Consider the following 17,525-nt stretch of genomic DNA (forward strand, 5'->3'; position numbering starts at 1 on the left):
GGAATTTCGTAGACGACATCAGACTGACACTGCACAAATTTCGTTCTCAGTTTGATCTTGCAGGCGTAGAAGTCATAATTAACTTTCTGTATCTTTTTTGCACAAGGGGCCGCAATCTACCTAATCTTATCTGGTATGTCTGTTCAAGCATTCTTAGAATTACTGACAGTGTACACCTGATCCGCGTTTTTTGGTGTGCGTGACAAACTGTAAATACAGAAGTGTGTTGTTTGCATATTCTCCAGTTGCGCCCATACTACACTGTAAAAAAAAATGCTCCTCAGTACAGAGAAACCCGCTGGTAATGCGTTGCCGGAGGGTTTTCCGCAACATGAATACAGCGACTCCGTCCGACGGTTGTCACATTCTTGGTAACGGAAAGTTACGCTATGCTATGAACGAGAATGAAATCGTTTCTTTGCAACGAATGCTTCTGTTGTGTTCTTATTAAAGGTCCCGTAATGTGTATGCATACTTCCTCCGTTCACTTGGAAGTCATCTGATCTAGAACGGAAATAATCTGCATTGTAATTATGTACTATCGAGAGCAAAAATAACAGACCCCTGCCAGCGCGTGCCGATCCGCGCCAAACTGCATGTGAGCACCGCCTGACGAAGCGCTCCTAGTGCCGAGACCAGTGCAGTGGCGTGCGCCCATCTCGAGGAGCGCTACGCATTGCGTGCCACTGCGCTCGTCTCAGCATCTGGAGTGCTTCGTCAAGCGGCGCTTGCATGCAGTTTGGCACAGATCGGCCCGCGCTGGCAGGGGTCTGTTATTATTGCTCTCGATAATACTTTCAGTAGTACATGCACATGCATCTGTGTATAGCTTCTGCCCAGAACGTTCACTGCAGATATAGCAGTCCAGAGGCCGAGGAAATAAGTATTATGTACAAGACTTTCATGCATTTTATGTATTGCACACGTACAAAGAATGCAACTTAGAATGAAAGAGTGGCAAGTGTTTGGTTGAGTACAAGTACATACGTTTTATTTTCATGACAAATTGCACACATTGTACCTCTAAAAATTGCTTTCGGATCCATCTGAAAAGATAAAAAAATCCTCATTTAGTAGCCACACAACACCAATTATAAATTTCACAAATACGTTTGAACCATCCGCTATTGAGCAATCGGCTTTCGTAGAAGCTTGTAAAAGCCATTTACTGAGAACCAAACCAACATGATTCATTGCCTAAAATATATTTCTCATAACAGTAAACAGCAGAAACCACAGGGCCAGGAAGAAGCAGACAAAATGCGCTTACTCGGACACCACTGTGTGCATGAAAGTCTTTACGGTTGTCTACAATTTTGTGCAAATATAAAGTAGCTAAGGATGGGTGCCAAATACAATTCAATGCAGATGCCTTTCATTACATAGTACCCAATGCACAACTTAGTGAGCAAGGAACATTGGTAACATCTGAAAAAGGCCAGACACTTGCCCACAAGCATGATGATGATTGATTTTTGATGGCGCGAGGGAATCTGAGGACAAAGAGCACCATGGCACAAGGTATTTTCTTCATCTCAAGGTGGGGCAACAAACCATTTGGCAGGCATTTCACCCTAAAGGAGACGAGCACCAGGTGAGGAGAAAGCTTGTACCCATTGGATTGGTGGTTACCCAGCACTTGCCCACAAGCAATCAGGAAGCATACTTCCCCGAAACCTTATGCTTTCAGTCATAGTTTCCATTATCTCAGCATCTGCACGAAAATGTACTAATCTCTGATGTCAGTGAAAATGCAGCCACAGGTGCTGGTTGCAGCTCACTAAGGTATTCAAATATCTGTGCAGTACGCCTCACGAGGAACAGATGCTTAAGTTCCCACAAAGGGCTCCTTGCAGAAATTTAACCGAAGGCCGCTGCCATGTTAACCTTTTCAAAATGATGGCCCAGAAAGACAAAGTGTAGTCATGTGTCTGATGTAGAAAAAGGATGAAGGCATGAATCTTTCAGCTTCTTCAACAGCTGTGATGTGTTTGTAACTGGTATCGCTTGGTTTGGTTATTAGGGTTTAACGTCCCAAAGCAACTCAGGCTATGGGGACGCCGTGTTGAAGGGCTCCGGAAATTTCGACCACCTGGGGTTTTTTAACGTGCACTGACATCGCACAGCACACGGGCCTCTAGAATTTCTCCTCCATCGAAACTTGGCCGCCGCGGCCGGGATCGAACCCACGTCTTTCGGGTCAGCAGCCGGGCGCCGTAACCACTGAGCCACCGCGGCAGGGCTGTTGCTGGTATTGCTTCGCACAGCTTCAGTCTTCCCTTTGACATTTCGTGAAATCATTCCATATCTGTGAAAGATCTCGCTCGCAAACATTTTGGTTCTAATGAAGGAGCAAAAAGGACCCATGTCCTAGGCCTTTTTTTGTGACACTAAAGGAAGGCTCACTTTTAGGGTCATTATTACGAAGAGGTCCATGTGGCAACAAACTTTGAAACAATTTCTGCAAGAGCTGAGTGTTCTGAAGCCTAAGAATTTCTCATGAGGCGCCCTACAGATTGAGTGCTCTGAAGCCTAAGAATCTCTCATGAGGTGCCCTGTAGATGCATCAGAACACCTCAGTAAGCTGTTACTGTGTCCTGTAAGTGCTATGTCATTTGACATTAAGGGTATGTACTTTTCCTCGACACATGAAGTGATGATGTATATGTCGAGTGAAAGCATAAAAGACTTCGAAGAGTTGCGCTTCCAGATTGCTTGCGGAGGAAAGCACAAGAGTCTGGCCATGCTCAGCTGTTACCTTTGCTTCTTTTTTGTTGAGTTCTGCAGTGAGTACTACGTAATGACAGAAGGTATCTGCATCGACTCATGTTTAACATCTGTCTGTGCGACCTCCATCTTGCACGACACGACAGGCAACTCCATAATGCCCTTCATGCACCGAGTGTCAGTGTGTTCTGTCAGCTTCCTGGTCCTGTATTTTCTGTTCTTAAAGTTATTACTGCCTTCATTCTCCAGTCCATGAAGCCTGAATGTGCTACACTGGGTTGCTCCACGCGTCATGCAGTAACCTGGCCATTTTTTTCATACATCGGAGGCACTCAGGTCGCAAGCCATGCTTACTATATTCAGCAGATAAGTGTACATGTGAGACATATCATTTATAACCAATTTTAACAGTGGTATTTCGTGCAAGAATATCTAAATGCTACTCAATTTTTGCTCAAATTTTCAGATACACACTCTTATTCAGATTAAAAACATAATTTGGCTACTGTGCTCTCGTGATGCCACGTCTTGAGTTTGCATCAGTAGCTTAGAATAGTGCCTCTGTTACCTCTGGCGATGAAATCGAAAATGTTCAGCAGAAGATTGTATGCATCCCTTGTGATAGATATATTGAGCGCTGTCGTTTCTAAGACCACGACTTTCTTCTAGCAGACCTTGGTATGTCTACTCTTTATGACATGGATTTTCTACATAAAGTTGTGCTCGGCTCTATTGACTGTGAGCCGTTATTGATGTCACTGCGATTTCGTGTGCCTCAGGGAAAAACCACCAAATGCTATGATAGATTTTATTCTGACATGCATGCCATTTCACCAATGACTCGTTTGCAAATAACACAATTCAACTTTTTATGACACAGAAATATTTGCCTAATTTGCTGTTTTCATTGTTTATTCATTATGCTTGTTTTTCTTTACTATTATTATCATCGTATTTGTGACCATTTTTCTGTATTATGTCTGTTCACGTCATGGTGTTTGTATTGACTTAGTGTGCACTCGTTTAGGCCAATTGGCTGTTCAGGCACATTTAAAATAAAATATCTACCTATCTATTTAAGCAGAAGCACAGCACCAAGGTACTCACCAACTGTTTGAAGCACTGTGCGCAAGCTCTCGTGCCGACATGAATACAGGTACTTTGGAATGCACATTGTCCAAGTCTTCATCATGCCATGCCGCTCCGACTCTCTGGTAGCAAAATTTTCCACTAAAAAAAAGAGCAATTTTGTTTATGTTAGACTAGTAATATTAAATTTTACTATATACTAGGTACTTCTCATCATTCTACCCCAGACTAAACCATACACCAGTGATCATCATGTTTTAATTTTGTTGTATATGATCACAAAATGTGGTATAATTAACATGTTAGAAATTCTGGTCAAAATAAATCTGACAAAGTATTGTTTAAAAAAATCTGGGCACAAGGAAGAAGAAAGCTAGCCAGATAGCCTGGACGAATGTTTTCAGTTTCATGCAAGCATCAGTACCCTTGCACACAAAATGTACAATTTAGTGGGTTTACCCTTCCAGAATGGAATTTCATGCTGCAACCATCTAGCAATGCAAAAAAAAATTTTAACTTCCATTCCAGACAAAGGAAAGAAAATTCCTCTGGTTTTTCTTCACAAGCCTCTGCAAGTATACAATTCAGTGAATCTACTCTGCAAGTACGTGAACCTACCAGCACGAGACAATGACAAGAAAGGAGACAAAGCAGGCGCTGACTCGCAATTGAAGTTTATTGAAGTAAACAGGGAGTACATAGAAAAGCCAAACAACACCACAAACCACACAGTTACAGATATGCTATACCACAACATGAGTAAAAGATCGCTCTTAACTTTCCTCTCATCTAGATAGTCCAACTCGTTGCATATGAACACGATGGACAGCACACTCACAGATTTGTCACCGAGTCATAAGATGTGTCTAGCCTCGATAATTTTCCGGTTAATCTGCTCCGAATGTATCGCCAAAATGAGTGTTGCCAAAAGGAATGGCTAGCAGCCTTCACATTCCTTGCGATGTACAGATAAGTTAGAACCCCTACCAATATCCAAATATCTCGTGCTCCCGTAGTCTTACATTCACACACCTTCGAGTTTGACCAACATAAACCCAACCCCAAGATAACAGTATCCGATACACCACATACATTTTACAAGGCACATATGCTTTTCCCGGACCAAATTCACAAAATTATTCTTAACAATTTTACAGTTTGTAGACAACTTATTAGGGGCCAAAAGCACCATTTCTGCGTCATACATTCTGACCACATTTTTCAAATTGTGCGACAATCTACATATGTACAGTAACACAGTCGATCTTTTGGTATCTCGATGGCTGGCCCTGGCCGTATCCTGCCAATCCCTGTGAAAGGGTTTTAGCTTTAACATGCTAAAGAGGAGAATGGCGCAGCATCAAGTAATAAGGACAGCAGGACAACAAGCACACGCACAAGTGCCAACCTTGGAGTGTATACAGAATCCAAGAGCACGTGCTTGACAATCAGCACTGGCAGTCAAGGAAATGAGAAAACACTGATTTGAACATTCAAGATTGAATGAGCCCGACCCTTGACTGCCAACGCTGAATGTCAAGCACATGCTCTTGGATTCTGTATCTGCTCCAAGGTTGGCACTAATGCGTGTGTGCTCTCCTGCTGTCCTCGTTACATGATGCTATGCCATTCTTACCTTTAGCATGTCTGACCAACTTGATCAATCTTATACGCTCAGCTTTAACAATTTATCACACACTCCTGCAATAGCATGGTTGGGGAATAATGCTTTCGTAAGCCTTAAAATCTGCTCATGGAGACCACTTGTCATGCTGTGAAAGCATCACTTCATCAATACCGAGCCTAGCCTAGATGACGCAATGCTATCTTTCACTAGCTTAGAATAGTTCGGCCAATAGTCAAGTAGCTGCTTGACACTCCTGGGTGAATATCGGCAGCATACATGGCATGTGCAGAACATCAAGGTGAAGCCCAGAAACCACAGCTCTTTTTGATGGGACATTTCCTCTAAGGAAATGCTAAGTTAAAGAAAGGCCTTGCTCCTTAAACAACTTGACAATATGCACAGGTCCCACACTATCGCAACCTTTTGTAAAAGACCAGAAAATCAGACGCAGTGAAAGATTTTCCCCCAGCCCATGCAAGTTCTTGGCAATCACTCCATCCACCCTGCTTAAGAGAATATTACTTAGCACAGAGGCATTCAATCGATACATATACTAGACTTTTGAACATATGCCGCACAGCCATACTCCAGAAACATGCTCTTCAAATAAAAGGAAGTAAGTCCAAAAAAAGACTACTACGCACCTGTTCCTAAACACAAGCTCATCATTGTGCTCCGATATACACATTCACAAGCTTTTCATAAGGTCCTCATACAGGATGGAATAAAATAGTTCTACATCGACACTAACCACCAGACAATCTGCTGGATTGCTATTCTTCAGATACTCAACCACGCTGCGAATTGAGTACAAGAAACCGATCTTCAAGATGCGAAGTAGACAAATGCTTTTGCAAATAACCAGACAAAATTTTGCAAGAACCCTTTTCTGAAATTCATCTGAAGAGCATGCTAGTGAATAGCATTTATTTTAAGAGCATGGCTGTAGAGTACTGCAGTGTGGTATGTGTTCAAAAATCTGGTATATGTAGTGGTTCGAAGATGGGCCTTGTGCTAAGAGATATTTTAAGTAGGGTGTATAGAATGATTGTCAAGGACTTGCATGGACTGGGGGAAAAAATCTTTTGCTATGTTGATGATTTTCTGGTCTTTTACAAATGTTCTGATAATTTGGGATGTGAGCATATTCTCAATCTGTTTAAGGAGCAAGGCCTTTGTCTTAGGTTTACCTTGGAGCAAATGTCGCCACAAAAGGAGCTGCGGTTTCTGGACCTTACCTTGATAAGTTGATCTGCACACACCATGTGTGCTGGTGATATTCACCCAGGAGTGTTAAGCTGCTACTTGGACACAGGTTGGCTATTACAAGCTAGTGAAAGATAGCATTGGACTGTCAAGCCTGGACTCAGAATTGATGAAGTCATGCTTTCTTAGCATGACGACTAGTTTCCAAGAGTACATTTTAGGTTAATGAACGCAGGATTTCCTAACCATGTTATTTGCAAGAGCATACAATAAATTGTTAAGGAAGCCGAAAGCTTTTCACGGCGACCGGCGCAATCAGGCCGGGGCCAGCCAGCGAGATGCCAAAAGACCGGTTGTGTTACCGTACATACATAGATTGTCGCACAAATTGAAAAATGCGGCCAGAAGGTATGATGGAAAAGCGATTTTCTTGGCCCCTAATAAGTTGTTTAAAATATGTAAAATTGTTAAGAATAATTCTGTGAATGTGGCTAGAGAAAAGTACACATGTGGAGTGAAATGTATATGTACCTTGTAAAATGAACATGGTATCAGACCCTGTATCTTGTGGTCGGGTCTATATAGGTCAAACTGGAAGGTGTATCAATGTAAGATTACAGGAGCACAAGAGGGTAGGGGTTCTAACTTTTCTGTATATTGCAAGGGATGTGAAGGCTGCTACCCTTTTCTTTTGGCAGCACACATTTTGGCAGTAAATTCAGAGAAGATTAAATGGTAGATTATTGAGGCTAGACACACCTTACGACTCGGTGACTAATGTGCAAGTGTGTTGTCTATCGCACTAACACGCAATGAATTGGACTATCTCGATCAGGGGAATGTTCAGGGGCATTGACTCATGTTGTCATGTATGCTTATTTGTAATTGTGTGGTTTGTGGTGTTGCTTGGCTTCTTCATGTATTCCCTATTCACTTCAATAAACTATGGCCGCGACTCAGCGGCTGTCTTGTCTCTTGTCTAGTCTTTCGCACTGGTAGATTCACCATGATGTCTCACCTGTGCAGAAATCCAACACGACATTTTCCTCTTCACACTTGAGGTTCAGTGCATAATAAGGCCAACGCCAGTCATCCGCAAGAAAAGTTCATGGCTCCATTAACACCGCCTCCTGCTTACAAGACACAGTGCGGCATTCATTGTAGATTCTACCTGCAACACAGAACGCAAAGTTTTAGTTTGAGTGGACTAAGCTCGGAAAGCAGCACAAAATATCGACAGCCAAACGGCCGAGCTGAAAGAAATATAGGGTAGCGTAATAGTGAATATACTGATATAGTTTTGTGTAACATCTTCTATTCATATAAAATGTACACTTTTTTTTCTTATGTTGACGGCTGGGTACACTATATTGTGCACTTATTGCATGGGCCCGAACTAGCAGCTTGCTAAGGGCCCAGATGCTTTTATCACCCTGTTTGTATAACCTTCATCCAAAGTGAATAAACTGATACTGATATTGCATGCAAGATATATGCATGATATATTGTGATATTCAACACTGCTACCATTGGCTTAGCCAACTATTTGTGCATAACAAAAAATGCAGTATCACATAAATACTGATACAGTACTATTAGCGTTAATATTAGCAGTGCAGGTTCAATGAAAAAAAAGGGGGCCTAGTGCTAGCTGCCATTCCCACAGCAGGCTTGTGACCAATCGCCAGTTTAAAGGAAAAAGGAATGACTGAAAAGGGAGAGAGCCAGTAGGAAGGAAGACGGGCATAAAAGGACTTAGGAGACAATAGGCAGGCAAAGTTATTTAGACAGCAACCACAAAAGAAACATTAACACCCAAGTAAAGATGTACAAGACCAACCATACCATTGTGCACAGTGGATAACTTGTTAACCTCATTTAGCCCAAAATATATTTTCATATATACTTGTCCTATTAAGTGATTACATTCATTAATAGCATAATTAACCTCATTTAGCCCAAAATATATTTTCATATATACTTGTCCTATAAAGTGATTACATTCATTAATAGCATAACTGACCGACTGAAACCAAAACAGGGGTGAAGGGTGGTGAATGAGCCCTAGGCGTGATGCTTTTGCCTTCCTAGTGGGACACAGAAGGATCATTCAGTCGAACATCGGGTCTTTGAGATTAATATGTAGTTTAATATTAGCAGAAAAATAGAACAACAAAGCAAGCAATGTAGCTGATCATTGTTCTATGCACATGAGAAAAAAAAGCATTATGAATAACCAAGTATGCAATGTTTGTAGCTGCACATTTCTTCACAAACGTGTCTAAAACATATGCGCATGATTTTCCACAAGACAGTGTCTCGTTTATATAGGGTACCTGCTATGGCAGTAGTGCACAATCAGGCTGGAATGAAATGCAAACAGTGCCTATGAACAAGACAAAATATTTCACCTGTGTGATTTCAGCTTGAGTATGCAGCTAGCCTGATTCCTGTTTCTGGTTAAGAGATCTACCTAATACACATATATGAACCCTTTCTAAATGTATACCTCGCTGCAAAGTAGAAAAGTACTGCACATGTATGTTCGCATTTCGTTCCGGCCTAACTGTAAATGCATAATGTGTGTCTAATGCTCATCATTATCAGTCAAGGCTGTCACTTCCAACACCAAGCAGATACATGAAACCTGCAAAAACTCCTTGAAGGCAAGAGTCTGGAGACAAGCTTCTAGACCCACTCTGAAGGATGTAGATTTGGTGTTTAGTGTGGCATATAATTACTTCTGCATTAATAGCGAGCATGTAAGGCCAATACAAGGTGCTTCTGAATTTGGTCGCCTAAAATTTGCTTGGGAGAACGCAAAATAATGCTAAAGAGCAATCTATAGACACAATATTGCATGCTGAATAAACAACAAGAAAAAAAGAAGGCAATGCTCTGGAAGCACCTTCAGTCATTCAAGACAAAAATGATGAGGCATGCTGACGCTGCTGCTTGAACAATAGAAAAAAGCCACTACTGCTTACTTACAATAAACGCTTTCTCTGAGCAAGCAATGAAAGAGAGCTGTAACTCATGAAACCTCTCGTCATTCTTTTTACAAAAAAGGAATTTAAAAGGTTGCAATGCAAGAATCCCTGCCATAATAGTATTCTCCTCACACTTGGGTTACACAAGCCGAGGCTTTTAACAGCATGGGTTTTTGCATGTGTTCATTCTGAAGCATTACCCGGTTGAAGCGACACAAAATATTTACTTCCCCATGAACCTGTGCGTGTAGCATAATCACAGAAAATATTTTTTACACTGGACAGAAATACAACAGCATAGTGGCGTAACTGACACACAACAGGCTTCGGGGACAGTGCAAGACAATGATCTGAAATCCTACACAACAGACCTGCGACATTACAATGGCTAAATCCTTGATAGTAGTATTTAACAGCCATCTAAATGCTCGTGCGCAACAGGTGGGAGCACTATACTGCGAAGCAACAGTAAACCTTTGCCACTAGTCTAAACAAAAGTGCGCCTCATTGCGACTTCCACTAAACTTTTTTGCTCACAGTGCAACAAAGCAAGTACACAGGGGGCTCGAATGGCAACGATACGATGTGCTAGGCTATCATGTCATCATCTTAACATAAACAATGCATGTGGTCTCTGTTCCGGACTGCCAATCAGCCTCGAGAAGACAAAGATGCTTATAAAAAAAGAACAAAGCAACAAGCTCTCAAACCTCACAGTGAACATAGAAGTAGCAGAACCATGTAACCTAGCCAGTAGTTCGAAGCTAAGCAGCAGAAGAAAATATGTTAAGGCCAGGACTGACAAACAGAAAATCATGGAGGAAACCTAAAAGCAGCAATAAGCAATGAGAGTGGAGTTGCCTTGATGTTCATTGTCAATACCTACTGCTCAAAGTAAAGGAAACCAGGGTATAAGAAATACAGGATTTCATATTATGCTTTGAGCAAATGCAGTGAGAATGAAACAGGGTAGAGATTTGTCTTACAACATTTTCACTTTTTACTTTGCACCTGAGGAAAATAAATTTGTGTGCAGTTCACCTACTGCTTGGCACTGTCCTAGAAGGAATGAATCCAGGTCTCGAAAAGTCTACAGAGAGAATACTGATGCTGCATGTGCATTTCTCTCTAGACTCCCTCGTTTATTCCTTCCCTTAGGTTCAGGAGTCCACCGAGAGAAGTGAGACAGTTACTGCCCCATTTTCTTTCCTCAAAAACCAATTTTCATTTCATTTCTCTGAACTGTCCTGAAATGTGTATAAGTTACCAATTTTTTTAGTGCCCAATTACATACTGTAATTTTTGCAAGGAATATGAGGTTGATGAACAGAAAAAAAAAATGTCTGGAATGGTACCTTTGGTAACTTGGCACCTGGACAAACAGCTGACCCACTGGGCGTCCCCAGGGGCTCTGCTGCGAGGCGTCCCTTGCAACAGTAGCCGGTAGTCCAGATCCAAAGGAACCATGCGAATGATTACCGAAAAGTTTAAGGACAGCAGATGCATAAACACAAAACAGCTTTTCAGCACTGTTGCAGTGGGATGAACGGTTCCAAATCTCTAGACTATACCTGGTAATAAATAAATTACCAGAAGACCATCTCGAGCGCAGAATGATCTCAAATAGAGTTCAGTAAAGAAGAAAGTTGGGCTAGTTGGTATCGATCCATCTAAAAACGGAGCACAGAAAAACACGCAGAACACAGGGAGAGCGGACAGGACAAGCACATTCAACACGCACTACCAACATGGACAGCTTGTGCTTAATTGAATCGAAAAGTTTACGCTGACCGACCAATGTTACTTCAAATAGAGACAGAAAGCGCATGCACGTTGTGCTGATGTTACCGTGAACATAACATGCGACGAGACACAGGTTTACAATACAAACAAAAAACCGCTTTCAAAATTTGAGAACAAATTGCTCACCTTCTCACAAGTTCACGAAACCGGAGACGATGCCGTGTGGCTGCCGCCAGTCACTCGTGATGCAATGCAATGCCGCTGACTTTCCTTGAGCAATTTTCAGTCGATTAAACTTCGAACTGTTCGCACCGACCACCGTTCACCTCACCAAGCATGTGTGCACGGAGGAAGTAAAATTCATGCGGGCAAGTCAGCCGCGCAAAACTCCGAGCACGATGCCATTTGCAGAGCTATGGTGTCTAGCAGAGCTGCACGGGAAATTCATAGCCCCATTCGCGTATTCGCGTCCGCAATAGCGCACCACCTTGAAAACATATCAGATGTATTTAATTTTACCGTAGCTTTTTTAGCTGACAACTTGAATGGTTTTACATATTAAAATTTTCTTTTCGTTTCATGAGCGTTGTTACCACAAGAGCGCAGGGCATGCAGCTTGGCCATGACGAGTCGAAGCGCTAGCCAAGCCCGCAGTCGGAACCATGCGCGGAATTGCGGAGTATGTGTGGTGTTGAGTGAACAGGTGCTTTAGAACGGTTTTTGTTCTTCCGTGTTCGCTGCGTGCGTCCTGCGCGCTGTATTGTCGTTACGGTGTGTGTATGTGTGCGGCCCGGTGTTCAGTGAACAGGTGCTTTAGAACGGTTTTTGTTCTTCCGTGTTCGCTGCGTGCGTCCTGCGCGCTGTATTGTCGTTACGGTGTGTGTATGTGTGCGGCCCGTACGCCGCATTGGAGTGTACGACCGCTTGCTGTCCCATGCGGCATCGATGCATAGTAAAACGACCGTGCAGAATGTGCGTCACAATGACAGTGGCCCTGCACTAAAGAGGAGACGAAGCCGGCGGAAAAGCTGCTCACCCTCGTGGGACTGCAAGAATCTGGCGAGGAACGGTCGACACGCGTTTCGGTGGATGATTTCGTTTATCAAGCTAAAAAATTCAGCACTGGCCAATAGCACTGATGAGCTGCTGCTGCGTCATGATAAACACGTGTCTAATGTTTATTACAAGCTTGTTGGATGTGAACGTGGCCATGAGTGGTATTCGTCGAGCAGCGGCCCTCAGGAGGTGGAACCAGTCGACACCTGAAGACGATTACTATTTGCCCGCGCCCTGGCGCCTCGCTTCCAACCGCATGCGTTGGCGTTATTTATATCTGATTTTCACACGTAGTGGAACTGTCGCAAACATACAGCCGCATCTTTCAAACGTGCCGTGTGAAGAGGACCATTTTTCATATTTTTTTGAGGGAGGGGGTGGGGGGAATGAGCGGCTGCTCAAATGTCATTCTTTATTATTTTGAGCTTATTTTCCATAAATGTGCCAGGTTGTCCCATTCTTGCCTCTTGGTTGCATGTAAGCAGTGCATTTATTGGGCATAAATTTCTTTGCTGTTGTATTTGCACAGGGTTAATGATTCTCATTGTATTGTGGTGACACATCATTGTATACACTCCTTGCAGAATGTCTAAGGGGGTAATAAATTACTGAGCAGAGAGTATGCCCTGTGATAAATGCGAGGAACATTACTGATTTACTTCACACTTGGCATGTTCTGTTGTCGTTAGTGGTTATGTATGCCTTGCCTGCTGCTTTCCAGTGTAGGGGCGAGAGGCATGTCAAGCTCCACTTAGCAGCTTTTTTCCGTCCACTCTTTACTGGTAAGCATGGTAAAATAAACTGAACATAATGCATGCTTGCTGAGACTTAGCTTAGACTACAATTCATTTATTTACTCTCAGGGCCTATCAGCGCCAGATAGAGGAGTGGGTGGCTAACAAAAATACATGTCTAATAGGCAGATTAGTTAAGGTGATTATACACAGCATACTTGAAGGCGTCGGATGCAGTGATGGACATGACAAAGGCAGAGAAGACGTGACGGTTGGAAACGTAGAAAAGTAGAGATCTGCGTGAGCTTACACATGACTTAAGGTGAACACTAGCAAAAAATTAAGAAGGTGCAGAAGACTGAGGCCAGAGTTAAAGCTAGTTTAACAAAGAAAAGAACCTCTCAGCAAGCCAAAATGAGCACATGCAAGCAGTTACGTAAACATGGAACATAAAACGTTTTGGATGGAAGAAAAGCCAAGGCACATTGCTCATTGTGACGTTGCTTAAAAAGTGGGTGTCTAGTTGTTCACCTTCATATCCGGTCCTTCCACACCTAGCAACTGAAATGCCATCAATGAGAAGCATCTCCAATCACTCTAATTGCATGGGAGGTACACATCTCCAGATGTCAGAGGCTTGGTGTCTCATTTTAGTCTAGATAGTTTGGTAGATATAAACATTGCCACATCTAAGAGCCATGTGGTAGCCTTGTAGGGGGTGTATTTTGTAAGTCTTACAGCATGTTGTGCAATGCTGGCATGTTTCATTATTTACATTGCAGTAATATGTTAGCACAGGCGAGAAAGTTTGTAACTGAGCAGAAAAAAACAATATTCATGCCATGTCTTAGCCGCATTCTTAGTACCATATAAAACATAGTGCGTGTAAGGAACTCCTCATTTTTTTATAATTTTTCTTTCTGAGCACTGGTTTTTTTGTAAGTTAGCAGGGTTCTACAGTCTTCTGTGGCTGTCGACTGGCCCGCATGTTTGTCAAAGCTGCAGAGTTCATGATGTGTCGTGTCAGTGCAAGCTAAATAAAGGTGGATAGGAAATTCATGCTTCCAGAGTACATTCCAGAAAAAAACAGCTATTATTTCCTAGTCAGGATGAGGGAACAGCACCAACGGTGCACATCCTCCTTGTCACTGCAGCAATTATGGCTGCTCACTGCTTTTTTGCAGCGTTTCATTTATCCGCAGGAAGACCAGGCATGAATGGCCGGCTATAGGTACCTAATAAATTGAACATTGCAATTAGCAATATTTTGTTGCGCCTGTGCTTTTGTTATCCGTGAAGGAGTTAGCGTTTTTGATTGATGGTTGTGTAGCAAAGATGTGACTGCTACATTGCACTGCATTCACAAATTTGTTTGCCCATGCTTTGGGCTTTCTCAGTGGTTCGTTTCCTTATCAAACGGCAGACGGAAATTCGGCTTTCACCTTGTGCACTTTCATCATGTTTGTAATGTATTTTCAGCTGGTGTTCAGTTTCAATTTAGAGAAGTTGTCTACCATTGTCTGTGTCTAAATTTTTTTTTATCTCTTGACCTCATTAAGCTGCATTTCTAAATTATTTATTAAATGCATTTATTAATTGTTACCCTGTCATGTGGTTAGCAACATGGTGAAAATATTTTTTTATGAAGTCAACGTTCTTTTTTTAAAGTTATAGCAAAGTAAGTCCTTTGTTATTTAATGTTGCTTACAATTTGTAGCAATCCCTCAACGTTGAAACAACATTATGCGTCACTTGGGTCTCATTTGATTATCACCCCCCCTCGGATCTTCACCTTTGCACATGGGGTTAATCTCATTTTCGCCATGCTAGTTTGTGGACATTGTTGAACAAGAGTAAACCACACAGATCGGAAATGGGACGTCATGTGGTGCCTAGTCCGGGGGCCAACAGTTACGGCGAGTAATATGTTTCAGAAAATGCATAATACGGCCAGCCACCTTCACGAATATGTTACGGATGGACCCTCCATTTCAGATGCAACAGAGCAAGCGTTCGTTCTGTTATGGAGAGTTTGTACGTAACATTCACGGAATTTTTTTGCAGTGTAAGTAGCAGTTCTTTGAGCGAGGTCGATCGCGTGCTTAGCCAGAGATTAGGAGCCACGAACTAAGACAATTTCCACCATGTACACGATTCTTTGGTATTAGTTGACAGAGCTGGCTGTAGTGACCGCGTGGTGAACATCCTGAAAGCTTTAAGAGAGTGCGGCTCAGGCCTAAACTTCACTTGGAATTGCCAAAAGCAGATGAGCTGCAGTTTCTAGGCATTAGGCTGTGCGGTAATTCTGTTCACACCTGCTGGTAGTATTCTCTTATGTCAAAAAAGGCGATTCTTGACTGCAGTTCTGAGCATTCGAAACTCGTGAAGAGTGGCATTGCTGCTTTATGCCTGAGGTCCAACCTGGAAACATCCTGCATTCATACTGGGCTGGATTGCCTTAACGGTCAAATTTCCAGGTTATCGAAAACAGGCTACACAGTTTACGTTATCGTCCAGTCTTACACAAACCTAATCAAGTGGGCAAAAGGCCACCCTTCTCTCACCAAGGACAACACGAAGAAATGTACCGTTATTCCGTATAACCACCGGTTATATTGCCACGTATCATTGCAGTGTTTGTTCGTTCACGCTCAAGGCAGCAGGAAAGGGTCGTTATCACTTTTGTTCGTGACGCGAGAAGCGACCAGACTAATCTCGATTGTTCGCAGCCATGAAAGGCTGCATCTAGGTTTATCCGGATTACCGTAGATGATCTTGACCTGTTATCTGGAAGTTTCCTTGCCGGCTTTAAATTGAGCGATGCCGCGAGCGGCGGGCATTCGTAGTTCGACGACCGCCGAGCACGCCTGTTGCTTACGCCGCCGCCGAGTGATTCAGTTCTTTTGAGCGCGCAAGTCAGCCCAAATAAAGAGCTTAGTTTACAAGTCTTTCTGGTGTCTTCCTGACCGCTGGACTGCCGTCACAACAACGTGACATCTGGTGGAGGTGCTGGGTAGCCTCCCATATTCCGGACACCCCCTACAAGTCGTGACGCCAGCCCTTTGAGTCATCTACCGCAGGACCTGAGTCCAGTCCACCGCGCAAGCCGACGCCTGCAAGGGGACGAACCTGAGTTCGGGATTCTGCCGGACCCTACCCGGAAGCGAAAGCCAGCAGCAACATCTACCATGAGCTTGCCCCAGACGATGACTCCAATCATTCTTCAGCAGCCCCGGGTGCCACCAACCTTCGACGCTTCGCCTGGTGCCGACCCCGAAGAATGGCTGGAGCAGTTCGACCGTGTGGCTCTCTTCAACAACTGGGACGATGCCATGAAATTTAGGTACGTCTTCTTCGCCCTGGAGGGACCAGCAAGAGTCTGGTTCGAGAATGAGGAAGCCAGCCTTGCCAACTGGGAAACTTTCAAGGAACAGCTTCTGAAGACCTTCACAAACGTCGTGCGAAAGGAGAGAGCCCAGCAGCTGCTACAGTCTCGCATACAACACCCAAACGAGACCGTTGCAGTGTATACTGAGGAGATGAAGCGTCTCTTCCGGCGTGCCGACATGAACATGAAGGAAGAAGAGAAAGTGAAGTTGCTTATGCGAGGAGTTAAAGAGCAACTCTTTGCCGGCCTCGTCCGCAACCCACCGAAAACCGTCGCGAAATTCGTAGAAGAGGCATCCACAATGGAAAAAACCCTTGACGCCCGAGCCCGCCAATATGACCGCCAGCAGCGCGTCTTCTCAGCAAACTGCCTGGACACCGTTAACAACGATAACCTGCGGGAGGTTATCCGTCAAGTTGTGCGAGAAGAGCTCCAACGATTGCTGCCAACGGGAACACAGCCGCAACCTTCATCGCTCACTGACGTCATCCGGGACGAGGTTCAACAGGCCTTGGGTGTGACGCCGACACCCATGCAACCTATGCAGCCCCCAGCCATGACTTACGCCGCAGCTGTGCGCCGTCCTGCACCTCGACGACGGGACCCAAGCCCCTATCACCCTCAGCCAGCTGCGTTGGACCGCCGCCCGCTCGCCCCAACCCGCCCGTCCTACGAGCGACGCGCGCAGCCGAGGAAATGCGACCAGTGGAGAACTCCCGACCAGCGCCGCCCACTATGTTTTCACTGTGGCGAAGCCCTTTTTACCCTTTTATTGGTCCTCTCAAAAAAGAGGTAAAAAAAACATAAAAGAAAAAGAGAGGATGATGCCTGGACCAGCAATGCTTTGCCAGGCTTAACGCCAATTCAAATTCAATGAAAAATAACTAAATGTTCCAAAGAAAAAAAATTAAACGAAAAACAGAGCATTAAAAAAAACTCATAAGAAAAGAAAACAAAAGTCTCGT

At 43.6% G+C, this 17,525-nt stretch overlaps 2 long non-coding RNA genes across 2 annotated transcripts; one reads left to right on the forward strand and one right to left on the reverse strand.

The window, feature by feature from the left end:
* Positions 1 to 964: 964 nt before the first annotated feature.
* On the reverse strand, positions 965 to 11,537 carry LOC149336873 (uncharacterized). Its single transcript, XR_016284342.1, has 4 exons — positions 10,995 to 11,537; positions 7,668 to 7,820; positions 3,835 to 3,957; positions 965 to 1,046 (listed from the first exon to the last, which is right to left on the reverse strand). It is a non-coding gene; the product is annotated as an uncharacterized LOC149336873 (long non-coding RNA).
* Positions 11,196 to 14,437, forward strand: LOC149336874 (uncharacterized). Its single transcript, XR_016284343.1, has 2 exons — positions 11,196 to 12,085; positions 12,191 to 14,437. It is a non-coding gene; the product is annotated as an uncharacterized LOC149336874 (long non-coding RNA).
* The last annotated feature ends 3,088 nt before the right edge of the window (positions 14,438 to 17,525 follow it).

This window comes from Amblyomma mixtum, chromosome 7 (assembly GCF_055824585.1).
Source record: "Amblyomma mixtum isolate Tamu chromosome 7, ASM5582458v1, whole genome shotgun sequence".
NCBI classification, from domain to species: Eukaryota; Metazoa; Arthropoda; class Arachnida; order Ixodida; family Ixodidae; genus Amblyomma; species Amblyomma mixtum.